The following is a 14,064-nucleotide window of genomic DNA, read 5'->3' as shown; positions in this document are numbered from 1 at the left end:
TCCTTATGATATTTTCTGTGTCATTGTCTTTTGGTAGATAACGCCTCTTGTATTTTTAGTTCTTATATAAATAGCAACTTTATACAAAATTATGCTTATATGCATAACATCATTGTCATCATCATCATCATTATTGACAACCCCTGGACATTACTACCTCAAATTGTAGGACTGATAAGGCTGGTTACTCATTTTCGTGGTGTATAAGTGACCATCTCCCCTGATTGCAGTGCCAGTCCATTGTAGGGTTATTTTTTTTACAGCTGAATGGGTTAGAGCAATGTGAAAGTCTTTTGCTGTAGAATGTAACACACTGCCTAGTCAAGGATTCATAACTATTGATTTATGAAAATCTTTCTTCAAGTATTGTGAATACATCAAGAATTTGTTCCAAAAATTTTATGTGTGTGTATACATAATATAAATATATATTTATATAAGTTCAGCAAAAATTTAGATTTAGATGAATATCGTACTTAAGTTAAAGGCACCAGAATTTGGTATGGTATTATCCATATAAATCAAATGGGGTGATTTATATTTATATTTAAATTTAACAAGGATATCCAAAGGTAGTGTAGTACCTTTGGATATCCTTGTTGCTTATTTTGATTATATATATATATATATATATATCATCATTTAATGTCTGCCTTTCGTGTGTGTGTATATAAGTATGTATGTATATATAGATGATGTATACATATATATATATATATACATACATACATATACATATTTCCATTTTTTTTTCATTCTCTCTCTCTTTTTTGCTCTTAATCCTTTCTGTTGAAGAGTGTAGGCTTGACATGTAAAAGATTTTTCCATACAAGCATACATACATATCTATGTACGTACATACATAACCACTGGTGTATATTTATAGCAGTTAGGACCATAATAGGTGGTATGCGATTTAAAAGGTGTAAAAAGAACTACGTTTAAGATTAGTCAATAATGAAGCTGTGAGATTTTATAATAATAATAATAATAATAATAAGATGACAGTTTTTATATTTTGAGTTTTTATAGAAATAAATTCCTGTAAACCTGAAATTTGGTTTATTTTGTTGTTTCTTTCTTTGTGTGCTGGTTACTCTTTTTGCTTTACATGTTAATATTATTTAACCACAGGTCTGTCATCATTGAGCAGGCCTTTGATTGAAGTTGTTCCAGCTATGACCATTCCAACATTGTTTCAGTCATTGTTTATCTGGGATTACATTATCAAAAAAAAAAAAAAAGTTCTTCCCTTTGTTTAATTCCAAATCAGTTTTGATTTGACAGATCTATAATGTAAAGCATTCTAACAGTGGTCATCCCACCCTTTTTTTTCACAGGTGCAGGCATGGCTGTGTGGTTGAGAAGCTTGTTTCTCAACTATGTGGTCTTGGGTTCAGTCCCACAGCATGGCACCTTGAGGGAGTAACTTCTACTATAACCTTAGGGTTGCTGATAGGAAGGACATCTGGCTGTAGAAACTCTGCCTTAACACATTTTGTTTGATTCATGCAAGCATGGAAAAGTTGATCATTTAATGATGATGGTAGGATGTTATTTGAAAGAGATTTGGCTGCTATTTACAGCAGAATGATCCCCCACATAGATGCTGCCTTGTTATTGTGGAGTGATTCTGTGAGTTTCACATTAAATTAACGCGTAACATCTTCATTAATGCCACCACTGAATTTAGGACATTCATATTACCTATGAGGTATTCTTTATATTTTAGCTAGAGTGTCGTTGGGTCTCAAGGGAGTGGTACAAACCTAGTAATATGTTTTATATAGGGAAAACAAAATTTCCATACAAATGGCAATTACCGGATGACTTTCTTTTTGAGCCTAACTATTTTAAGTTGTTGTGGAAATGCGACTTATGTCACAAATAGGCATATGAACATTGTATAAATTTCAGAATTGAAAAATTTACTATATTTTATACATGGGAATATGCAAGCCTGCAGATGCAATAAAATGGGCTCACGGGCACAATTGTGCCTACGGGCAGAGGAATTCCTACCTCTGGCTTATACTGTCTTTTAACTTTTATGAGCAAATGGGTGCTTAAGGTTAATATAGCAGATGGAATAATTCTGGGAACTAATATACTTTCAATTAAGTAAATTAAATGATAAATTGAGTGTAATTATTATTTTTTGCAAAAATAAGATTGGATGAATGCATTTGATTATTACAGATTACAGATACTGTAATGCTAACCATCATCATCACCACCCTCATGTTGATTTAATGTCTGTTTTTCAAACTGGCATCAAATCTAAGTGGGATTTTTTAAACAGATAGAAAACATATATTGTGTGCAACTTCTATTTTACCCTTATAATGTTAAATAAGTTTAAATTAACCATATAGAAAATTGATTTATAAACATAAAAATATAAATCTGTTAAAACTCATTAAACTCCAACTCATTTTATTGCTGTAAATCCAAGCAAAATAGCATAAATTTCACAAATAATCCATATTTTGTGTTTAACAGCTGTTTCATTATGATAATCATCAATAACCCTTTAGCATTCAGATTACTCAGTCAAGTGTGATATTTATTAAAAAAATTTGAGTGACTGTGTGGTAAGTAGCTTGCTTACCAACCACTTGGTTCTGGGTTCAGTCCCACTGTGTGGCACCTTGGGCAAGTGTCTTTTACTATATAGCCTCAGGCCGACCAAAGCCTTGTGAGTGGATTTGGTAGATAGAAACTGAAAGAAGCCCGTTGTATATATATGTGTATATATATATATATATATATATATATATATATATATGTGTGAGTGTGTGTATCTGTGTTTGTCCTCCCCAACATCGCTTGACAACCGATGCTTGTGTGTTTACATCCCCATAACTTAGCGGTTTGGCAAAAGAGACCGCTAGAATAAGTACTAGGCTTCCAAAGTATAAGTCCTGAGGTCGATTTGCTCGACTAAAGGCAGTGCTCCAGCTTGGCCACAATCAAATGACTGAAACAAGTAAAATAATAAAAGAAAGAAAGAATATAAAAGCAATAATTCTTTCATTCTTTTGTGTTGATCACAATTTTCATTGCTTAATCCCACATTAGAAATTTAATCTCCATTTATAAAATTTGCTCATCCTTCAATATTGTTGAATAACCAATCTCAACCAGTTAGCATGGGTTATACTATTCATCCTCCTGATCACTGAATACAAAACATAGCTTATGAGACCTCTATTTGGGTATTTTCTTGAGTCACCAGCTTACCCTAGTACACCAATTTATTGCAAGGTACCCCATTCACAGTTGAATGAACTGAAGCAAACTGAGGTGAAATACAAGCAGTTAACTGGCAGAATTTATAGCATGCTGGGCAAAATGCTTAGTGGAAGTTTGTTCATTTTTCTGTTCTGAGTTAAAATTCCACCAAAGTTGACTTGGCCTTTAATCCTTTTGGTGTCAGTAAAGTAAGTACCAGTTGAGCACTGGAGTAAATGTGTATAAAATATTGGGTTGTCTGGAAAGTTCATGTCGAATTTTAAAGGAAAGAAAAGGGTCAATAAATACTTGCCATTACATTTTTAATCAACCAAATATGAACCATTTTGTTGCACAATGCATCTCCATCTTTCCTTTAACTTGAAAATACTCTCTTCCCAGAATTGAGGGGGTTTCATGACAAAGAATTCATCAAGGTATCTTTTTATGTGATCCAAGGAATTGAAATTTTTACCATTAGGACTATTCTGCAGAGACCTGAATAAGTGGAAATCCGAAGGAGCGATATCTGGTGAATATGGAGGGTGGGGTAACACATCCCAGTCGAGCTGCAGCAATTTTTGTGTGGTTCCCAAAGCAACTAGTGCCAAAAATGAACTTTCTTATCATCCATTTTAAAGGGTTACAGAATTAACACAAGTTATAGGAACATAAACCTTCTTCCTTGAAAAGACAGCTTAAACTGAGCTCTAAGTGGAGGTGTAGTCAAATCTTATTTTATGGATTCAACCATGTTCTAAAATAAGTCGAAAGGTAAGCTACTATAAATCGGCACAGACAATTTTCAGACAACCCAATACTTAATAACATAGTATCACTTCTCTATTCTAGTGGAGGCGTGTGGCTTAGTGATTAGAGTGTTGGATGCATGATAATAAGATTGTGGTTCTGATTCCTGGACCTGGCAACATATTTGGTTCTTGAGCAAAACATTTCATTTCACGTTGCTCCAGTCCACTCAGTTGTAGAAATGAGTACCACTAGTGGAGGAGTGTTGCATAGTGGTTAGAGTGTTGGATTCATGGACATAAGATTTTGGTTTCGATCCCTGGACAGGGTGACATGTTGTGCTCTTGAGCAAAACACTTCACTTCATGTTGCTCCAATCCACTCAACTGGCAAAAATGAGTAATTCTGTGATGAACCTGTGTCCCATCCAGGTAGAGATTATATATATGGCATGAAACTGGGAAACCGGCCCTTACGAGTAAGTATGACTTGAGGAGGTAATGTTACCTTTACCTTTACTTCTCCATTCTGCGCTGGTATGGTCATGTACTGCAGATGGATGAGGAGAGATGGGTGAAGAAGTGCCACTCCCAAACAGTTGAAGGTATCAGGGGGAGAGGTAGACCCAGGAAGACATGGGACGAGGTAGTCAAGTATGACCTTCGAATGTTGGGCCTCACAGACGCAATGACGAAAGACCAAGATCTCTGGAGATATGCTGTGACTGCAAAGACCCGACAAATAATGTGAGTTCATGGCTACTTCCTGCACCAGTTTCGTATAGCCCCAGCCCATCCAAAGTACCTTGGATTGCAGAACGACCTGCTGTGCTTACCTTGGATCATAGGGTGACCTGCTGTGCTTGAGGAGACCTATTGAGTCAAGTACATCAACATCAAAATAAATATCAAATGGAAATTGTAGTTATGATACCTGTGCTGGCAGCACGTAAAAAGCACCATCCAAACGTGGCTGATGCCAGCGCTGCCTTGACTGGCTTCTGTGCCGGTGGCACATAAAAAGCACCAACCGATTGTGGCCACTGCCAGCCTCCCCTGGCACCTGTGCCAGTGGCACGTAAAAAGCACCCACTACACTCACAGAGTGGTGGGCGTTAGGAAGGTCATCCAGCTGTAGAAACACTGCCTGATCAGACTGGAGCCTGGTGCAGCCTCCTGGCTTCCCAGACCCCGGTCGAACCATCCAACCTGTGCTAGCACGGAAAATGGATGTTAAATGATGATCTCCAACAGAACTGGCCAACTGTCTGACTACATTCATCTCTTTTAACTTAGATGCAATATAGATATTCAACAATGTTCTTTCTCTCTGCAAGTCATTCTTATTTGGAACTTGTTCTCCTCCTCAATTTTTGAAACTCATTCAATTTCAGGTTTTAAGAACAGAACCTCTTCTTTAGAGGTTCTTTTCTTTAAGGGAATGACTCAAAATGGTCAACTGGCCTCACCATTTCATAGTCAGTCAAGAATAGAATAGATTTATAACTTGTTTACAATATAACTGTAGCATTATCTTGAGACATCTTTAGTTTTAAAGCTATATATTTTCATTTTCACCCTCAAGTAAATTTATGACTTTTGTTTCATTATTTTCCATTTCAAATCTGTATTGGACAGACCATCTGTGCTCTTATCTGTAAAATACAGGTATTAATTTTATCAATGCCTTTTATCTTTTACTTGTTTCATTTATTGGACTTTTGATATGCTGGGGGTGCTACCTTGAAGGGTTTTGTCAAATCAATGACAATCTACCCCAGTACCTATTTTTCTTTATGTTTGGCACAACCAACACCAGTTCTCACAAGACAAGTAGTGGTGGTGGGTAAAAGCCAAAAAGGCAAGCACGCACACACACAAACACATACATATATAATGGACTTCTTCCAATTTGTATCTATTATATCCACTCACTAGGGTTTGGTTAGCTCTGGGCTATAGTAGAAGACACTTGCATAAGGTGCCACAATGAGACCGAACCCAATTCCGTGTCTTTTACCTTCTCCATGTGTCAGTGATAGCTATTACGAAAGTCTACAAATTAGAGATTATACTCGTCTTGTGAGTCAGTAACTGAAAGAAGCTTTGTGTGTATGTGTGTGTGTGTGTGTGTGCATATGTATATATATATATATATATATATATATATATAAAGGTATACACACACACACACTTTATTAATAAAGCTGCAAAGACATTTTTAGTTGAACTAAAAACCTGTACCTTCATGGAAGTACCAACCAACATCCATATCCTCTGGAAAAAGATGAGATGTGAACATTATTTCCCTGCCTATCTTCTAAGTACTTTTACCCTTTAATTCTTCTTTTTATTCCTTTATTCTATTGTATTCCTTATAAACTATGAATTTTATTCCTTGTAAACAAAATTTTCCCCCATCTAAAATATCTATACCTTGTCTCTGATGATTGAATACCCAGTGCATGGATATGTTAATCAACTACTTGGGTTATCTCAGAAACGGCTGTAAGACATCAAATTCACCTTGCCCTAATTAAACTATTCTAAATGACTTGAGATACTTGTTCTGCCGTGGTTTTGATTTTTCCTCTAATATAATATAATATAATATAATAATATAATATAATATAATGAAATATAATATATATATATATATATATATATATATATAACGCATCATATGACTGACCAGGCTATCAGATGTGACACATCATTAGTCACAATGCGCTTTTGCCTTGTTTTAGTCTTGAAATGACGCCACCCCACTGGCTAGGCGAGCAGGCCAACATATCCCTCTGATCAAAAAGGAGACTGGAGCAATGTGAAATGAAGTGTTTTCCTCAACGCGCTGCCCAGCCAGTGAATCAAACCTATGATCTTTCGATCGTGAGCACAACAGCCTAATTACTAGGTATGTATGTATATATATATATATATATATACATAAATATAATTGAATATAAATGTATATATATCTATGCTCGACAGTAATAATAACGGCCTCAATAATAATCCTTTCTAATATAGGCAAAAGGCCTGAAATTTTGGGGGAAGAGATAGTCGATTACATCGACCACGGTACTCAACTGGAATTTACTTCATCAACCCCGAAAGGACGAAAGGTAAAGTCGACCCCGGTGGCATTTGAAATCAGAACTTTGATTCATGAGAATAGAAGAGACAATGGCCGAAGAAAAAGATGAGACATTTACTTTCGAATTTGCCAGAACTCATTATGAATTGTTGCAAACTTTGGCATAAAGCCAGTAATTTTAGAGGAGGCGTTAGTCAATTACATAAATCCCAATCCTCAGTTAGTACTTGTTTTATTGACCTCGAAAAGATGAAAAGCAAAATCGACCGTGACAATATTTGAACTTAAGAGGAAAAATGTCGGAAGAAAAGCCACTCAATCTAAGGGAAATAACTCTAGCATCACATAATATTTAAATCTTGAGAGTATTGTTGCGGATTACTTCTATCTCGATAAATTTTACTGATAATCAAAGACGGACCAATGGTGACCATTTCATCTTCTATCATGGATTGTTCGTCCAATGTGTACAATACAAAGATAGTCGAGTAAGATATGGTTGATTTGTCCTAGTATTTAGTTATGTCCCTTCGTTCCAACTGCGCCTGGATTGACTGACTATATATTCCTTTCATCTTGCTTCATTCAGTCATCAACAGGTCTCAAACAGCCCTCCACCGCCTACATGTAGCAAAATGCTATCGGTCTGTTTCACCATTTGTTTAAGATAAGATGTAAACAAAGTCAACGGGCCACAAATACAAAAATACAACACACACATATATATATACTATCTATATATAAAGCTGAAGTTGTCTGTGTATGGCAGGTTTTGTAGCTTTCAACTGACACTATCTCCTCCGTGACTCTGCGGCGCAAGTTGACCAAAATTGAGAGTATGATAGAAGAAGGCTTGCTCTTCATTCCGTAGAAGATAAAATTAAAATCGGACCATGTTTAGACCAAAAATTATTTACATCAAAAAGGTGCTTTTTTTTCTATGAAAATCCCTATTTTTTTACGATTTTTATACTGCTGTGTCGCCATTTTTCGATGCATTTCAACCAGAAAAATGTTCACTCAAAGAGAATAACAAGTTACATAATGCAAAATTTTTACTTTTCAAAAATTCCAATTCTAAAGGGTCGAAACAAACCCGATCAACGCCGGGCCTTACTGCTAGTATATATATATATATATATATATTTATATGTAACGGAAATAATTTATTTGGTAATATCAATTGGTAAACAATGTTATGTGATATTGGTGGAGTTATTGGTAACCATAAGTATTTGTTGTTGTAATTGCATGTTGTAAGATATGAAAGATTGACAATGCATGAAGTTTTAAGGAAGTATTTATTTACCGTTACGTTACAATACCTTGCCTCGACGGGCAGGTTATGATAAATCCAAAAGCACGCGAAAGTTAGATGCTGTAGAATATTTGAGTTTGGGTTCTCTTCATTGTTAGTAGTAATTGTGGAGACAGATAGCATGATGTTGTAAGAGAACAGAATTAAAGCTAGAGAGAAGCGTTGGGTGTTGTCTGACAGAAAACTTCAGTTCTCCCTCCGACCAAGGTTGGTCAGCCAGGCCTCGTTGAGTTGTTACGATGTGACTGACTGATTTTTGCTTGGGATGTGCTTGCTTATATTAAGATCCAGAAGGATAGATATATCTTTGAGAACAATAGATTTAGTTGGTGGTCTTGTTATCTAGTGTAGCTTTTGGTGAAGTAGAAGAGGTTAGAAAGAGTCAAGTAGTGAAGACATTATTTCAGCCTAGCTAAAGGCATCTGGAAAATGTAAAACTGCTGTCAGAGAAAAACCATTGTTCCACCGTGGGAAAAGTTCTGTAGTAGTGTTGATTTAAATTTGGCTATGTTGGATCGAATCCACTTTATGCATGCAGGATTCGCTACATATATATATATATATTAGTCAATTTAGGGTAGCAAAAAAATTCAATAGAAATTTATCGCAACCAGCGGCCTGGTGGAAAAGAGAAAATAGTCATCGACTAATATATAAATATAACAATTTAGGAGTGACCCCAACAGGTCACTCGTCCACCAGAAAGAGCAGCCATAACTCACACGCCAAGTAGTATTAATTCAGAAATTAGGTGAAAATTTAAAAACATTTACCCTAATTCATCTTTTAGACGTTGCAACTTTCTGTGTCATTAATGATTAAATTAGCTTAATTAAATTAAATTAAGCCAATCTACCATAGGTTACACTTCATCAGTAAAAGACCTGGGAGAGACAAATATACACGAGGCGTCTGTATCGATGCCTACGGGATATCTGACTTAAAATTTTCAAGACTGACGTATTCGCGCCAAACTTATCAACAGTAAATATAAACTGCCGATTCAATCTCAGAATTATTCAGAAAATTATCAATTAGTCAATTTAGGGTAGCAAAAAAATTCAATAGAAATTTATCGCAACCAGCGGCCTGGTTAAATTTCTATTGAATTTTTTTGCTACCCTAAATTGACTATTGATAATTTTCTGAATAATTCTGAGATTGAATCGGCAGTTTATATTTACTGTTGATAGTTTGGCGCGAATACGTCAGTCTTGAAAATTTTAAGTCAGATATCCCGTAGGCATCGATACAGACGCCTCGTGTATATTTGTCTCTCCCAGGTCTTTTACTGATGAAGTGTACCTATGGTAGATTGGCTTAATTTAATTTAATTAAGCTAATTTAATCATTAATGACACAGAACGTTGCAACGTCAAAAGATGAATTAGGGTAAATGTTTTTAAATTTTCACCTAATTTCTGAATTAATACTACTTGGCGGTGTGAGTTATGGCTGCTCTTTCTGGTGGACGAGTGACCTGTTGGGGTCACTCCTAAATTGTTATATTTATATATTTAGTCGATGACTATTTTCTCTTTTCCACCAGGCCGCTGGTTGCGATAAATTTCTATTGAATTTTTTTGCTACCCTAAATTGACTAATTGATAATTTTCTGAATAATTCTGAGATTGAATCGGCAGTTTATATTTACTGTTGATAAGTTTGGCGCGAATACGTCAGTCTTGAAAATTTTAAGTCAGATATCCCGTAGGCATCGATACAGACGCCTCGTGTATATTTGTCTCTCCCAGGTCTTTTACTGATGAAGTGTAACCTATGATAGATTGGCTTAATTTAATTTAATTAAGCTAATTTAATCATTAATGACACAGAAACGTTGCAACGTCTAAAGATGATTAGGGTAAATGTTTTTAAATTTTCACCTAATTTCTGAATTAATACTACTTGGCGGTGTGAGTTATGGCTGCTCTTTCTGGTGGACGAGTGACCTGTTGGGGTCACTCCTAAATGTTATATATATATATATATATATATATATATATATATATATATATATATATATATATATATAGTCATATATATAATATATATCTGTACACCACACTAACACTCTATACATATATGATATGTATATAACAAGAAGAGCTTATTAGGTCACCATTTATAATGACGTGATGTGGAAAGAAGAACGATAAGATTTGGATAAGTTGAACAAGCTACGATATATTCCTCTCGATATAATAATAGAAGTTTACCAAAGGGAATTATGTTAATATTACAGTCTGGAATAAACATTTAAATGACTTCAGTTATGTTGGGTCGGATGATGTGGCTGTGGTCTGCTGTCTGTTGCTGCAACGACGGAGACGGGCGACGACTGGTTGAAGACAGTAGTGAAACGGGATGTTGTCTGGTTAATGGCGGCTGGTCTAAAGACCCCAAGAGCGGGAGAAACTGGTATTTATATAATCATGAGTAGGCTCCACAGGCAAAGATGCTTTTTCCCGCGTTGGGAGCAAACTGTGTTGAAAACACGATTGGGCAGTTAAAACCGACCAATACCTGCAACTAATTTGGCCAACAGTTGGGTCATGTGACTTGATGCCAAGAAAAGCTCTGGTGAGCCAAATTCTCCAGTATTTAAGGTTAAAACAACCGAATTGACAAGATGTCTAATATTACAGTCAAATGAATGTGATAAAGAGTTCTGCTACATCCCCACGTGCATCTTATAATTACTTTCCTTCATCACTCTACAACGATTTATATCTGGTCTCCGTGCCTCTAATATAAAGTCACTTTGCACTGAAAAACCCTGGGTTGTCTTATATCAGTCACTTTTAACAACAGCTTCTAGTTAGGATAGGCACCAATCGTTTCTTCCTTCCTGAATACAAATTTCTCATTAACTTTCCTACGTATTTCATTAATATATTGTCATCTATTCTTGGGATGCCTACATAAATGTGCCTCACCTACCTCTGATTTTGTTTCCTCATAACTTTTAGAAAAACGGATAATTTTTTATGAAATTTTCTACAATTGCTTTTCAGACGGCGTAGACTACGATTATATTGAAATATATTGTAAAGAAAAAAGAGAGGAAAAGGTAGGCGCATACATATAGACATCTCAGTATATATACATATATATATATACAGACATTTCAATTTTTTTCAAAATTTCAAGTTTTATTTTGCACACACACAGACATACACTCACAATGTGTGTGCAAGTCGTCTAAGAGTCCATAAAGCAGGAAAAATGCACTCGTCAATAGAGTGGGAATAAATTGCTCAAAGTGAAAGTCCTTTTCGAACAAATTCAAAAATTATACTAATGTGTCCATCTGTATTAATTTAATTAAATTCTATGTCTTTGTGCAGTTGAGGATTGCTTTGCATTTATATTGATGTAATGGTTGAATTGTTCAATTAAATAAAGTTGCGTGAAACGATCGTACTGCATTATCCTCCGGATATCCTTGTTGCTTATTTTGATTCTAATCACCTTATTTTGAAATTGTATGGATAATACCGTACTAAATTCTGTTGCCTCAACTTAAGTACCATATTCATCTGAATCTAAATTTTTGCTGAACTCATATCTATCTATCTATAAGCTCTACCTTGTAATTTGTTCTGTCTGTGTGCAGCCCTGTGTGGCTAATAAAGAAACATATCTATCTATCTATCTATCTACCTACCTACCTACCTACCTACCTACCTACCTACCTACCTATCTACTATCTATCTATCTATCTATCTATCTATCTATCTATCTATCTATCTATCTATCTATCTATCTATCTGTCTATCTATCTATCTATCTATCTATCTATCTATCTATCTATCTATCTATCTATCTATAGGTTTAAGAGACAGAATCACCATCAAGTAACTCAATCATCATTGAACGACATTATCCACAATAGGTACATATAGGACTAAATATTAAAGTTACCAAAATTAATACCTACAATTCTTATTCCAAATTATCAAAATTAATACCTTCAATTCTTATTTCAAATCATATACTTTCTACGCGCGTTTCACGACAACATATTCCTCGATGTTGCTGAAATAGAATGTCTCTAAATACAATACCATATTAAAACGATTATATTGCCAATCTTCAGATCTAGCATATATATATATATATATATATATATATATATATGTGTGTGTGTGTGTGTGTGTGTGTGTGTGTGTGTGTGTGTGTGTATACATATATATATATATATTTATATAAATAAGGATAAGATCGTTATTTAAAATACCGATTATATCAGGTGGCTAGCATGGGAATAAAAACCACATAGGTAATAAAAATTATAATTAAAGGTATCGAAATGGCGGTGCCCCAGAATGGCCACAGCTCGTGAGCTGAAACTAGATAAAAAAAAAGAGATACTACCATGCTAGCCAAAACTTGACTAAAACTACATTAAATGTTCATATAGCTCCAGGAGAGAAGACAAAGAAACAAAATAAACTAGCAAAAAAATTATTGGATAATTCCAGATCCCGGATTTTTGGCTCTGCATAAGAAATGCTTTGTCTTCATCAGTGGAATATATGCAAATAGTACATAAATACAAATATATATATATATAATATATATATATATCATACACACAACAACTATATATATATATTTCTATTTATGTACTATTTGCATATATTCCACTGATGAAGGCAAAGAATTTTTTTTGCAGAGCTAGAAATCCGGGATCTGGAATTATCCAATAATTTTTTGCTAGTTTATTTTGTTTCTTTGTCTTCTCTTTTGGTTCTGTATGAACATTTTTGTACACACACACAGACACACAGACATATATATATGTTTTATTTCAATAATTATGATGCGCACTCTTAACTCTTTACTTGACCTTTCCTCCCTGCCTGTCTGTCTTCCTCTCTACCTGTCTCTCTCCTTCTTATTTTTTACCCTTTCTGGTTTCTTTTCCTCTCTTTCTCTCTCACTCCTCCTCCTCCTCCTCCTCCTCTCTCTCTCTCTCTCACTCCTCCTCCTCCTCTCTCTGGCCGCTGACCAGAGGGCTACTAAATTTCTTTCTGCCCACAGCTTTCAACAAGTCAACATCGGCTTTCTTCTGTCTTCCGCAAGCCGATCTTCAGAATGCGTTCTAACGAATTTTTCCACCGTCTAGGCTTTAAAAAGTCCTTATTGTTGGTTTCCTTGTCCTGTTTTTTATTCTTTATTTGTACTGCTTTTTCTTCTTCATTTGTATTGCTTTTACGTCCTGTTCTTGTCACTTTTTTTACCCCTCTGCAAAAGAATTTTATTTAATTCATTTTGCAGGAAGGATTGCTTCGGTCGGATCGTGTTCTGCCCTTACCTTCGAAACACGCATTGAGTCGAAACAGGGGCAGCTGAAGAAGGGGAATATTTCTTGTATTGTTTGTCTTGTACTCTGTTTTTTCGTTGTTAAAAAAAGTCCGTTTCCTTGTTTGATTTTATGTTTTCGTTTCTCGTTGTATTCTTCGTTTATTTGTGGTGTCCTGTATATATACATGTATATATACATATAGATGTAGGTATGTACATATATGTATGTATGCATATGTTTTATTTATTAAATTGTGTATATATAATATATATATATGTGTGTGTGTGTGTGTGTGTGCGCATTTATGTATATATATATAATATATATTATATATATATATATATATATATAA

Source organism: Octopus sinensis, linkage group LG5 (genome assembly GCF_006345805.1).
Source record: "Octopus sinensis linkage group LG5, ASM634580v1, whole genome shotgun sequence".
Lineage (NCBI taxonomy): Eukaryota > Metazoa > Mollusca > Cephalopoda > Octopoda > Octopodidae > Octopus > Octopus sinensis.
This window is presented reverse-complemented; position numbering follows the sequence as displayed.